The 14582-nt window shown below is 34.8% G+C and overlaps 1 long non-coding RNA gene across 1 annotated transcript; it reads left to right on the forward strand.

Annotated features, from left to right (window-relative positions):
• Nucleotides 1–717: 717 nt before the first annotated feature.
• Nucleotides 718–14258, forward strand: LOC123879631. Its single transcript, XR_006799050.1, has 3 exons — nucleotides 718–778; nucleotides 1081–1083; nucleotides 14247–14258. It is a non-coding gene; the product is annotated as an uncharacterized LOC123879631 (long non-coding RNA).
• Nucleotides 14259–14582: the final 324 nt, after the last annotated feature.

The raw sequence follows: 14582 nt of genomic DNA on the forward strand, positions 1-14582 counted from the left end.
GGAAAGTTGAACCAACGCGCGACAATGGCAGCTCTTAGGTAAATTGGACTCCTTGAAACACTTGAAACTAGATAGGTACCGAACGATTTGGGCATTTAAAGCCGCACTGAACTTTTTAAGGCAATAAAAAATGCACTGTCATAAACTTGTAAGGATTAATTACTTCATGAATTAAATTAATTACAGCGACCTCGAATGCAATCAGCGCTCTATTCGATTAGGGAATGGACTAGATAGTATTGTTGCAATTATGTAATTCTTGTGGACATATTTCTGCTCTTAATTGCCGTTTTATTACCTAGCGCTTGTTGTATAGGTACGTATCTTACAATACAATATTTGTAGGTAAGTAGGTACTTATTTGCTTTCTGGAAACTAACCGGATTATAGGTCTTTCCCCATCTTTTTCTATTAGGGAAATTTGTATTTTTTTTTTATTCACTATAGGCAAGCGCTTGACCACAATCACACCTGATGGAAAGTGATGATGTGGTCTAAGATAGGACGCGTTTACCTAGAAGGTGCCTATTCACTCTTGTTTTAAAGATACCCGGATTGTAATTGGTAGTATATCCTATATCCTTCAATGCGAGATTTACAGACCTCCTATCTCGAAAATGAACCTCATGTTTGGCTAATGAAGCATACAATAATGTTTAAAGCTGATCGTATGTTATCGAAATTGTCTGTCAAGAACACAGATATGGATATAATTAGAAGTACGCTGGAAGAGGTGTGCCATACAAAATGACAATTACTTTTTGTGTCGATTCGAAGCGTCATCACTACTTAGCGCACCGGGAATCTAAATTGACATTTGAATCTAATGGCCTTTCTGTTGACAGTTGACACCATGTTAACAGATTTCTCATCACTAATTTTTAGTTCCGAGTACGCTCACATGACGCTCACTGCTGCACTATAGTGCCAGAATAGCGAAAATAATTTTGCTTTAGACACAGGTCGGCAGTCGCAGGTCCAGCGGCTTGTATTTGTAGAGGTCAGTGACCAGGTAATGGTGCAGCTTAGTGGAGCGCGCCTGCCTAGAACGTATTCATTTTTCCTTTGAATATAACGTAGACCGTAAAAATGATGTTTTGCGTACCTCTTTGAAAATTTTGTCCTAACAGAGCACAGTCTGAGACTTTCCGTCTCGTATCGAGGAAAGCCATGTGCCAATGCCATCTGTATTGACCGCTTAGGTTTTTAAAATGATATAAGATATCACGCTATTTTTACTAAAGATCCGTTAAATTTAATGCTATATTCAAACAGAGAAATGCAAAATCTAACGAATAAATAAAATTTCATAATTATACCTGCCTACCTACTATAAAGTCCGAAATTATAGTCCTTATACCTACTTATTGAATTCGTTTGTTCTAGGAAGTGTGCCAAACTTGTCTGTGACTATTTCCTTTTGTAAGTCCTTGAAATTATTACCTAATAAAAAAAATATTAATATATATAAGATTCTAAAGTCAAAGAAATAAAAACAAAACATTATATAAAAATTAAATTAAAAATTTAAAAAACCCCCGACACATAAACCTCTAAAAAGTAAAAAAATAATAGGTAAATATGTATGGGCCCTTTAAGAATAGTATAAATAGTAAAGTTTTTATCCAAGCGCTCGTTGCGCCAGGGGACCGCTACCTATGATAAACTATGAAAGTCATCTGTTGTAGAAAGAATAGTCTTTAGCGGTCCCCCGACGCAACGAACGCTTGGATAAAAACTTTACTATTTATACTATTCTTAAAGGGCCCATACATATTTACCTATTATTTTTTTACTTTTTAGAGGTTTATGTGTCGGGGGTTTTTTAAATTTTTAATTTAATTTTTATTTCACGCTTTTTAAACTTTATTCATAAATTACCGTTTATTTGTGCCATTCTAAAACCCAATTTCTATAATAATATAAATTCAATAAGGCAGCTAATATCTCTTCAAAAGTAACATCAATGTTATGTTAATTATACGTTCCATGAAATATTTTTGACCGAACATCACTAAATCAAGAATTATCTGAATGACTCACATAGTTTAACACGACCAAAACGAAATATCTGTTTCTAACATGTCGTTGCTTTAAAAATGTACCCATTTTACGTAGTCGTATAATAAGTTCGCTTTTCAAGATATACCTACGATTAAATTGAAATCGACTTTCACCCGATGAAATAAGGAATAAAGTGGCTTGCATTTCATTTTGTTTGTTATTGCATGTCAAATTTTTATTTGACATAACTTTCAAAAACCGGTCAAGTGCGAGTCTGCCTCACACATGAAGAGTTCCGTACAAGTTTTTTTTTATGTAATGACAATTCAGTTGTCGGATTTTTCTCTTTACTTGGGCCACAGGAGTAGAGTGCTTGGGCTATAAGATATTGCTACCTGCCTTTCATGATTCTACGTAAACGGGAAGTACCCAATTTATAAGTTTTGATTCTCTTGAAAGATGACACACAGACAGACAACGAAGAGGTGAAGGAAAACACCGTCAGGAAACCTGCATGCTTGAGAGTTGGCCATAATGCTCCCTCAAAGGTGCGTGAGGTGTGCCAATACGTGCTTGGCCAGTGTGGTAGCTTCTCATTCTGAGAGGAGACTTGTGCTCAGTAGTGAGCCGGCGATGGGTTGATCCTGATGATGATGAATTTTAAACGTATTTTGTCAAAGTAAATAAGCTGAGTTCAAGCAGATAAAATAAAAAGAAGGTGCGCCTAATGCATCATTCAAACCTGCGCGACAAAGCGACTACGATGCGGGAACCTCAGCCGCGCGGAGGGTCATCGCCTCCTACGATATTTAATGGTGCCATGCACACCTACGCGACTACAACATCTTTTTTTTCTACTGATACCTACTGAACCCTAAAAATAGTTTGACTATGGTTTGGGTTTGGGTTGATTGTTCGTGGCCTTTGGTTGACTGTTGGATATTATAATTGAATTGATGTTTTCTCGTTTAACTGTGATTATAATATTTTATAAATTAGAAACTCCGCGCCTACGATCCAAAGTATCGGAGTTTTCCAAAACATTATTTTCAAATAAATAATTATGTATCTAAGCAACGTCCATCTTGACAGCTTGACATTTGCCAATTGACATAATATTATGAACCTCTGTTACAATAGTGAAAGATCCCAGGGCCACCAGCCGTCACGTATTTTCTGACGAACGAAATGTGGACGATTGAGTAGTGTTAGTATGTACTAAGAACGCATGCCTACAGACCTGCTAGCTTGCTTAGACGGCCAATTTTCAGGTATCAGGTAATCAAGGTACATAAAAACATTACTTACCTCACGTAAATTCTCCAATTTTTTTAATTTTTAGCAGATTTTTTTTAATATTAATAATTAATTGACATAAGTAAACTATAAGAGAGTGAGAGAGAAGTCAATATATCCTAATACAATATGTCTTACTCAGTCTCATGCGCGTAGATAATGATGCCCTCGCGCTCAAACCCACAGAGGCATTAAAATTGAATTTAGGGGATGATTGGCCCTCTGGATCGGTCTGTCTTCTTGTAAAAGGTTTTAAAATAGTTGTCTGGTGGACATATATAAAAATGGAGCATCAGAATTTACGTGCAGTTAAGTAATTACTTATTTTGGGAGCTTTAAAGCGTCTGCAAAGCAATACGGCCGACGCGGGAAGTGTCTGGGAGTATTGGCGACATATTTTTAAGGATATTGCCTAAAATATACGTAAAAATCAGTTTGGAGAATTTACGTGAGGTAAGTAATGGTTTTATGTACCTTGATTATCAGATACCTGAAAATTGGCCGTCGAAGCAAGCTAGCACGTAGGCTAGGCATGCTTTCTTAGTACTTACTAACACTACTCAATCGTACATATTTCCTGTGTCAGAAAATACGTAACCTCTGATGGTCCTGGGATAAAAGTAATAAGAAAACCAGAAAAGAGCTGATAACTTCCAAACGGCTGAACCAATTTTTTTGGATTATAGCTAAGAACACTCTCGATCAAGCCACCTTTCAAACAAAAAAAACTAAATTAAAATCGGTTCATTCGTTTAGGCGCTACGAGGCCACAGACAGATACACAGATACACAGATACACAGATACACAGATACACAGATACACAGACACACAGATACACAGATACACAGATACACAGATACACACGTCAAACTTATAACACCCCTCTTTTTGGGTCGGGGGTTAAAAATAGCTAAACCCACACTTGCTAAGCCAAAGCGACAGTTTGACTTTAAAAAACTTATCAAATACAATATTAATAATAACTACATAGTTATTAGACAAAGTTGCATATATACAACAAACAATAATTAATAAATAAATAAATAATTAGTTGTCATGAAAGTATATTTGGACGTATATTATTATGTTGTTATTTAGTTACTTTTGAAGACATAGTGAAAATTGGGTATTCCTCAGACCTCATTTTAGATCAAAATACAATACCTATCTTATTTTCACAATTTACGTAAGTAATTAAACAATGATTCCGATCGCTAAATGTAATTGAATCGTATCTAAAAATGGGCAATGGACATTTTATGTAGGTACAGTCACTAACACCTGTCCAATTATTCTGATAGTTATCAGTTGAACGACTTATGAATTTTATTGCCTATGGATTGCATAATCACATGGCTTGTCGAAATTCACTAAGAATTTAAGATAGCTGAGCAGGGCATGGATAATAATTTAAGTACCTACTAGTCACACAGACGGCATTACGAATTATCTAGGACCAGCAATGCAATGCATTGTGTGACATGTAAGCCTGTTATACAAACTCAAAGGTGTAAAGTGGTGATAATAAAAAAAAAAATACCCGGCTGAGTTTGTTGTAGGCTCTTCTCAGACTTGGGCGCGTTTGGAACCCTCGTAGCTTTAGTTTTAAGTAACGTAATTAATTATCACCACTATATCGTACAAGTTTAACAATTTCGACCATCAAAAAGAGTACAATTGTACCTACTTTGAATAAATGATTTTGACTTTGACTTTGAAAGGCTTCCTGGCTAGGGTTACTATTGTTTTAAACATTGGTTTAAAAAGTGTGCTGTACTGCAAATCGTATTTTTGGATTATGTTTGAAACATGATGTTTTGTTCTTTTTTCGCACGGTATTTTACTGAACAGTTTAAGTTTAACGCAACAATTTCACATAAGTAAAACTTGCATACAAAGTTATCTAATAAAGTATAAATTTTAAATGTTGACAGTTCGTATCCATAAAAGGTGCCATTAAACCTAGGAGTCTTATCTAAATTACAGGAGAAACACGTTTTAAAACATAAAAGACTATTTCATTACTCCAAAAATATATCGAAATGCAATTAAGTGAATTTATAAGCTTACATGATTCACTTTCTTTATCAACGATGCATACAAATTAAGTGACACCAGCTAATAAAAGTGATTGATGATTTTATTAATAATGGCGCCTAAATTTCAACACAGATAATAAATCTATAAGAATCTAGATACTGGTAGATGTGACATTGTGAGAGAATATTATTAGTGTACTTAAATATAGGTTAGTTTCTATGATTTCAATCATCCGATGTCTATTTTTATCCGACTGCGGCAAAGCCAAAAGGAAGGGTTATGATTTTAGCAGTCTATATATGTATGTATGTGGCTATGTATGTTTGTATCCAGATTCTGTGTGTTCCACCGTAGCGCCTAAATTACTGGGACGATTTTAATGAATGAGGTGTCAATCGATTCGTCGTAAAGGTTCGTGTAACATAGCCTACACTTTATACGAAAAAAATTGACCTAACGGATGTTACATGAAAAAAGTGGGGGTCTCGAAAATTTTTTTTTGCTATTGTAACAAGTGGGATGTCAAATGAAAGAGGAAAAAATTCTGAGTTCATAAATGCAAATGTACTACAACATTAAAATATACCAAGCGACAGAAAAACAATTTTATATACATACTATAATATTTCAGCGTTTGTTAAGACGATCGCAGTCGGGTTTTAATTTTCAACTTTTTATTCAAAGGAACACTCAGATTAAAAATAATAAGTATCTACTTAGTAACTAATTCATTTCATTATGCTCGTCAAATCAAGTAAGTACCTACATAATATCTACCTAAATATTTATCGAAGCTTTGTAATCTAGCGTCGATCGCTAACCAATTTTCTGCTTAGCCGTGCTCTAATACGAGTATCATGGCATTTTCTCAAGTGTTTTGGTTCAAGGTTGGACGTTATTAGGTCATACTGACATTGTTTTCTTATTCTGTTTCTAGATTGATAATAACCGTGGAGTAAAACGGTTCCTAATAATACGAGTAGATACTTACGTGCGAATAATTTATTCTTGGCGACCTTTTAGGTGGAAACGTTCCTACCTATCTGGGTAATAATTGTTCTTGGGGTCTTTTCCAGGATTAAGTTAAAATTTTCTGAACCGAAAGTTCAAGTTAATTTTCTAGTACTGTAATCAAAATACTTGTGTCTAGTTTTGTTAGGTTTTACTAAATTATTCTAAATTATATTAGTTGTAAGTGCCTTAATAAAAACTTTATAATTAGTAATTAGTAAAAAACTAGTCGTAATCTGCTTTCAATAAAATTATTTATTTATTTAAAATGATTTTTACGCAGATGCGATCAGTTGTTAAAAAATAGGTAGGTATCTTATTAGTTGCCATAGCCGTGTTGCCTACTAAATTAAATTCTGATATTCACAAGTTTCAAGTCTCTAGGTTTTCCCTATACACCTTGCATAGGCTAAGCTGTAAAATCAATGCAATTTTTGTGGCGGTATAATTTAAGTTAAAAAAACTATTTTTATTATATTATAAACAAGATTATAAAGTTAGAAAATTATCTATGAGCATCACTCCTCTATCGTAATTTTTGGAAAAGTCGTTTTTAACGCAACTGACCAATTTCAAGCCGGATATGTCATCAAGGTTCAAGTCATTAAGTTTTCCTAATGAACCATCACGAAACCATAAAAGTAATTAGTTTTATGGTATAATTTGGTAATACCATTTTTGTGGTACTCTACCTATCGATCCACGCAGGCTTCGCATACCTACTTCTAACTGCATGCCCAGCTCGATCAGTCTAGTAGTTTGAGCTGTGCGTTGATAAATCAGTCAGTCAACTTTTCCTTTTATATAATACATAATATATACAGTTAACCTTATCAGTTAATTTTTCTTTCTTTTGGGTCAAAACCCGTATGCAAATCCGTACAATAGTTTCTGAAATCAGAATTAAAAGGTTTAGGTACGATGCAGTTTTCCACTTGCCTTCTAAAAGCAAAACAATTGAATTAAGCAATATTTCCGATCGATGTTTATGGTGGGCAATAACTTACAGTCTCTATTTTAAGCTTTTGTCCAAGCTTGTATAGGTATTGCGAAACATCGGCAGCTGGTACAAAGCCGTGTAAGGGCACAAGTGATAAAAATCAAACCCCACTTGCTATTCCAATTCAATTCCAAATAGATTCCTACATAACAATTATTGTTGTTGAGATTCGTGATGTTTGCTTATGTGCAATTTATAGTATGAATTAAACGTCTAGGAAACGTCATACATATTTTATTTTATTTAATTTAGGTACAAGTTAGTCCTTGACTGCAATTTCACCTGGTGGTAGGTGATGATGCAGACTAAGATGGAATTGGGTTAAGTGGGAAGCGTAGTAGAGCAGGGCAATACTGAATACACTACTTCTCTCAGAATGAGAAGAGTTTTCGGCTAAAGTCTATCACGCTGACCAAGTGCGGATTGACAGACTTCACACACCTTTAAGAAGATCATGGAGAACTCTCAGGCATGCAGATTTCCTCACAATGTTTTCCCTCACCGTTAAAGCAAGTTATATCAATTAATTGCTTACAACGCACATAACTCCGAGTTAGAGGTGCGTACCTGGAATCGAACCCTGGACAAGCTGGATAGGAGGCCGACATCTTAACCACTAGGTTGGAATGTATTGAAGATAGATTTAATTTTTTGCGGTGCAGTGCGGTTTTTTTTTGCGGCGGACTTTGAAAGTCCGGATGTTCGTGTCTTACGCCGGACGTGGATATCTGTTACTAGATAATAACAATTTAATATTATGTCAAACATGATATTCAAATAATATAAACAAAGGAACGTAATATTGTACCTACGATACATAAATATCTATCGCTAGAGGTCCAAAAAACTTTTTCTTTACGAAAACAATGTACTTACACACCGAGGCGCCTACGCATTTTAGAGCTGTGAAAAAATGAAGAACATCTTTTTCTTTAATACGAATATGTATTCTACTTATTACAAGATATAAATGGGGTTCTCTGTATAAAATAAAGCATTACAAATGAAAGTCGATTATATCTATTAGTTCTGGTTCTTTTATATACGGCTTCTACAACCTTTCCATAAGATCCGCCTTGCCATAGATGGTGATTGTATTATTTGCAAATATAATTTTGATATATACGTTACATTACCTCTGAACTCCCACGTGATACGTACCTAAGGGTCTATACATACGTATGGAAGCCAACTGCAAAATTTTAGTTCATCATCATCATCAGCCTGTGGACATATAAGACTTCCCTAAAGAGCGCCACCACACCCGGTCCTCAGCCTTCCTCATCCAGCCACTTCCCGCCAGCCGCTTTATATCGTCGGTCCATCATGCTGGAGGGCGTCCCACACTACGCTTGCCTAAACGCGGTCTCCACTCAAGGACTTTCCGGCTCCAACTCCGGTAAATTCCGGTAAATTTTAGTTACTGGCATCTAAACTAAACTACAAAAAAAAACTGTGCAGTCGTGTGCAAATGGTGATTTAATTACTGCCGATAGCACATCCACTGCTGAGAAGTTAAGTAAACATTCGATACAGTTGTATTAACTGCAATTCAAACCGCAAATTTCCAGTCGGCTTCGGTCCATAGACCATCTGTACAGACCCTTAAACAAGATCAAATTGATCAATGGGGCGGGAATGGTAATACAAAAATTTCCATAGCTTGAATAACCATGACGATATTTCGAAGTTATTACAAAAATTACATGAAATGGTTTCATTTTATTACCTAGGTGTCTGAAAAATAAACCGGTGAAGTCCGAGTCGGACTGGCACACGAAGGGTTCGGTAGGTACCATCGTAAAGATGGTAACGATGGTATAGTAGTTTTTTATACCTACGGAACTTACGGTTCATGAGGTACAGCCCGCTGACGGACGAACGGACAAACGGACGGGTAGCAGAGATTTAGTTTTACTTATTTGCTAGTTTTTATAAATAGTGTGATCTATCTTAAATTGTATTATCTCTTATCGTCAGTTAAGATCGTATTCAGTACCTACCTACCTAAACTCATATTTTATTTATATTTTACCTTCTTCCAGGTACGTATTTCACTTTAGACGCCCCATCATTCTCTATCAGATAGATCGAAACATGACCCGTCGACAATAAAAATACATTGAACCGTTGGATATAACCTTATTGCATCTGACATCCTGTTTTTAAAGAGATGTAATATCACAGGTAATATCATGTTTTCTCTTTTTTACTGCCGTAAGGATAACATCATTTTCTAATAAAGATGTTATGCTAGGTTTACCCTATAAGGGTATATAAATAAATTAATAAATAAATAATTTATATTTCAGGCAATGTAAGTCTCAAGACAACCCATAACAAATAAAAAGAAAAACACATAATACCACAGTATGATGCAGATACAGTAAAAATGAATCTAAATAAAGCTATACTTAAAAGTGTTCCTTTTTTCCTTTTGACGTACGGAACGCTAAAAACTATATCTTATAATATTATAGGTATAATATAATATTATTATGTACAGGCACTGTATGCTAGAACAATTTGTTAATAATCTTTTAGTAATAAATACGAGGTTATTAACCTTTCCAGGTGCACTAATCTGTAACTAGGTGCTAAAAAAATCCTAAAGTTATTTTTGAGATTATTCGCAAGTATTTTAAAACATTATTGATTTACTTTATCCCTAGTTGTAAGGTAAAGCCTTGCAACTAGGGGTACGGCAAACTAGGTAAAGCTGAAGCTAGGAGAAGGTACACCGTACCAGTACGACAGCAGTGCAACATGTGGAACCTGGTTTGAACCATCGACGGATATTATTTTTCTGCCTGGCCGGTGTGCTATTGAGGCTTCATATTAAAAAATATACAATTATTTAGAATGTTTCCTTGTATATTACAAAACTATTTTGTATTTATTTAATCTTCCATCATCAAAACGTTTTTTTATTTAAACAAAAATTTGAGCATAGTAAATTTTCATGTTGCCTCCATGTTTTTTAAAAAATCTGTAGGCTGGCCAGGCATTTATCACAATAACTGAATTCTTAACAGACAGTAACATATTCACGGTATTATCTATGAACTCCCACATTTCACGTCCGACTTGCATAACATTAGTCATCGTGGCGGAAACATTAACAACAATTTCCAAAGCTCGAAGGACAGCAGTTCCTGTGAAACGGAAGTACGAGTCAAGTTCCCAGAGTAATAGTAATTATATTATAAGGTGAGACGCACTGTGAGATGATTTTAACAGGGCTCTCTCCGTCACTCGCTTCATACAATGGTAGTTCCAATTTCATTTGAATATTAAGCAACCAAAGTCCATGAAATTTTGTAGACATATTCTAGAAACTAATATCTGTGCCTGTGGGTGTTTTAGATTTTTCTAAAAATATGTAGTTTCAAAATTGCAGGAGCTCAAAGATTTGTATGCGAATTTTTAAGACCGCGTAACTTTGAAACCGAATATTTTAATAGAAATCTGGACAACCACAGGCATAGATATTAGTTTCTAGAATATGTCTGCAAAATTTCATGGACTTTGGATGCTTAATATTCAAATGAAATTGGAACTACGTTTGTATGAAGCGAGTGACGGAGAGACCCCTCTTAACTATGAGATGATTTTAATGGAACTGGTTTGTAAGATTATGATTGCCATGATCCGAGCTATCTGTATCTAGTACTTTATGATTCAACTAATCGACCCAATCCGCTTCACTCGTGTGGAATTTTGAACCCAAATGCCATTTTTCATGGATATATTTCATCCCCTATTCAAAACCCTCTCAAGGGTTAGTTTCCAAAAAATCTATTCTTTGTAAGTGCCTATATTTTAAAGTGCTATCAAAATTTTAAGTTTCTAACCCCAATGGCTTAGATCAGGCAGTCAGTCAGAATAGATCTTTTAATACGTTAAATAGGAAAAGTTAAATCCTTGAAAGTACGTGGATGATCCTAGAGGTAATCAGGATCTCGAAAATGTGTTCCCTAGCACTTAAATAGTAGTTTATTTTGTTTCATTAATCTTTAAATCCTTGAATAGGTAAGTGCATACTTCTATTCGACCTTATCTAACCGAAAGGCGACCTAGTAATAATTATTAAGTTAGAACAATTTCCAAGATAAGGTTATAAGCTTGATACAATACGTAGTCAGTGAAACATGTCGGAACTATTGTCTCAACACGATACAGATACGTGAATGATTATAGCAATTATTGTTTCAATTTGTATGGTCTCTAGTCAATAGATCGAAATTAATACGTGTCAAATATTAGCTTCTGAGGCACGTATGGGTGAAGGATTTTATATAGACACCTAAATGAGAAATGTAATTTAAATAACATAGGATCTTTACTAGCCTTCTGACCCAGAATGTTGAATACCCAAAATGTTGAATTCTTATAAATATACTTATGATTTTCTTCAGTAATTCAGTAATTTCTAATTCTAAGTTTTAATTCGATGCACATAGGCACACACCTCTCTATTTGAAAATTTGTGATTTAGGGAATCTAACATTATGGCAACTTGTTAGGTTGCCATGATGTTTAATTTCCTGAATCACAAATTTTTACAATTTCCTAAAAAATTAAAAAACAATGAAATTTGGTATGAATAAATTTTAAAATTACAACCATAATACAACAACATTCAATTTGAGAAGCCAAATTAGTTAAGCCTCTTTCTAAAATTGGGGTCATACAACAGAAACTCATCGGAATTCGGAATCCTACACAGAGGTAACAATATACCTTAATAATATTACTCACTGATTACAATAAAGAAACCGCAAACTTAATGTGGGCACACACACATAATAGATTAATCTAAACCATTATAAGTTTCGAGTCGAAATTTCAAAGCAATTATTAATGATCTGCACAACCCACGCGATAAATGCAGTCATGGACCTTGGCTTTATTGAACGATTTTACACAATTACACCATGTAATTTCCATAACAGTTAGTGTATTCTTAAATGCTGCTATTCTTAAATTGAAGCGGAGCGGAGCGGAAGAGACCGGCCAATTAGATTATAGACAAGCGCGCTCCATCTTAGGCTGCATCATAACTTGCCAGCATGCCTAATTGCAGCCAAACGCTAATCTATAAATTGTAAAAAAATTGAGAAAACGCACCAATCAGCATACATATTGCAGCCAGAATGAATGCATGTTTTAATAACTCTATACATTCAATTAAATCATTCAATAGCCAAAACCCTAAGAATTACTTCCTTTTTTAACATAAATAACTTCAGTCGTGCGAGTAATACAATTAAATGGTGTACGACAGTATTCAAAAACTAGATAGCTGTAATTTATAGAAGAAATCTCCAACAATTTCAACATGTCGACCTTGTAGAGTTTAATAGTATTGATTATTTCAAATAATATTATTTCAATAACTTAAGTAAAATACAATTGGCTGGTTTTTTTGCTTTATCATTTTCGCTATTTACATAATTGAAAAAAAAATTGTTTTCGAGATGCTTAAGAAATTTTTTTTTGTCGTGTTTGCATAAAGAAAATAGACATTACCTACTCATAGTTAGCACAAGTGTGTTGATTTGTAAAGCTAGTACGTCAGTAGAGTTATTATACTCAGTATAATAAAGTAAGTAAATAATTTAATTACAAATTTCCGTTTAGGCACACAACACCAGAAACGTATAAAATGCCTAAAAACGGCACCGAAGAACGTCAAAACTTACCATAGGTATACCTACGCAAAATGCCAATTGTTAAAAAAATCAAAACTAAACTATATAAATTGACCCAAACAATAAAATATAATATTATAGGAATCTTTAGCATTTTAAAATTTAAGACATCCTTAAAATTTTGATGTTTTTAAGAACACTTTGCTTGAACTCTTTATACAAAATTTTCCCAAACATTTAATTTTTTTCATTTTGAGTATTTGCCGCCATGCTAGTTTGGTATTTTGCGTAAGTGCCTGCCTACCTAATTTTTCAGTATCGCAAAACGCCACAATTATTTTGGCATTTCGCGTTTATGGCGTTGTTTGTCTAAACCAAAAGTTTGATTCACGCATCATAGACATGGATAATCTACAGCAAAGATCAGCAGGTGATAGGTTTAAGAACGTTATTAATCGTAAAACCTAGCAGTATCAGTTCACCTTCGAATCTCTGCGTGATTAAAATAACTTCACAACAAACAAGTTTCTTTAAGGGTTTCATAACATTGCAATGCGTGTCCAAAATTAAACTTTTAACTACAGTTATATCTGCGGTTACACAAAAATGTGACAGAGTGGTAATTCTTGCCACATTACAACTATTGACACTGCCACAATTGTATCAAGGTCCGTGCCAACGCCCGACTTAAGAGGGCTCTCTCCGTCACTCGTTTCCACTCGTTTCATACAATCGTAGTTCCAATTTCATTTGAATATTAAGCAACCTAAGTCCATGAAATTTTGCAGACATATTCTAGAAACTAATATCTATGTCTGTGGTGTTTTAGATTTTTCTAAAAATGTGTAGTTTTAAAATTACAGGGGCTCAAAAATTTGTATGAAAATTTTTAAGACCGCGTAACTTTGAAACCGAATAGATTGACAGAAATCTGGAAAATCACAGACATAGATAATAGTTTCTAGAATATGTCTGCAAAATTTCATGGACTTTGGTTGCTTAATATTCAAATGAAATTGGAACTACGATTGTATAAAACGAGTGACGGAGAGAGCCCTCTAACTACCGTCACTTTAAAGGTCGTAGCTCACTTACACGACACAGCTCCCGCACGGTAAAATAATAAACAATAAACATTCAAATATGGGCCTTTGGTCGTACTCTGTACATACATACATAGTGACAACATACAATTGCAAACAACGCGCAGCAAGCGAACTTGCCGCAATCTTGAATGTAGCCACTCGATGGTTAACGTTATGCTTACCACGTGCTTCAAGCGAGCAGCTCACGCGTCTTCAACGTGTGGGCCACTCTAGCAAGTTGTAACGTGTGCAATAGGGAGACGCTGTACTGCTAGCTGGCATCGCGTGGACAGCGAGCTTTCTGCTAGCAGGCGGTGCGTGTGTTGTGTGGGAATGGTGTTGTGTAAATGAGCTACGTCCTTTAAACTGACGTCTCTTATTTGTCTCTTTATCAGCTTGCATTGGATTCGGATGTCCTAGTGGATAGTCAAGCTAAAAAGACACATTGGTGACGAAGCGCTGGTCAATTCTTGACTTCAATGTTTAGAACG

This window comes from Maniola jurtina, chromosome 3 (assembly GCF_905333055.1).
Source record: "Maniola jurtina chromosome 3, ilManJurt1.1, whole genome shotgun sequence".
Taxonomy (NCBI): Eukaryota; Metazoa; Arthropoda; class Insecta; order Lepidoptera; family Nymphalidae; genus Maniola; species Maniola jurtina.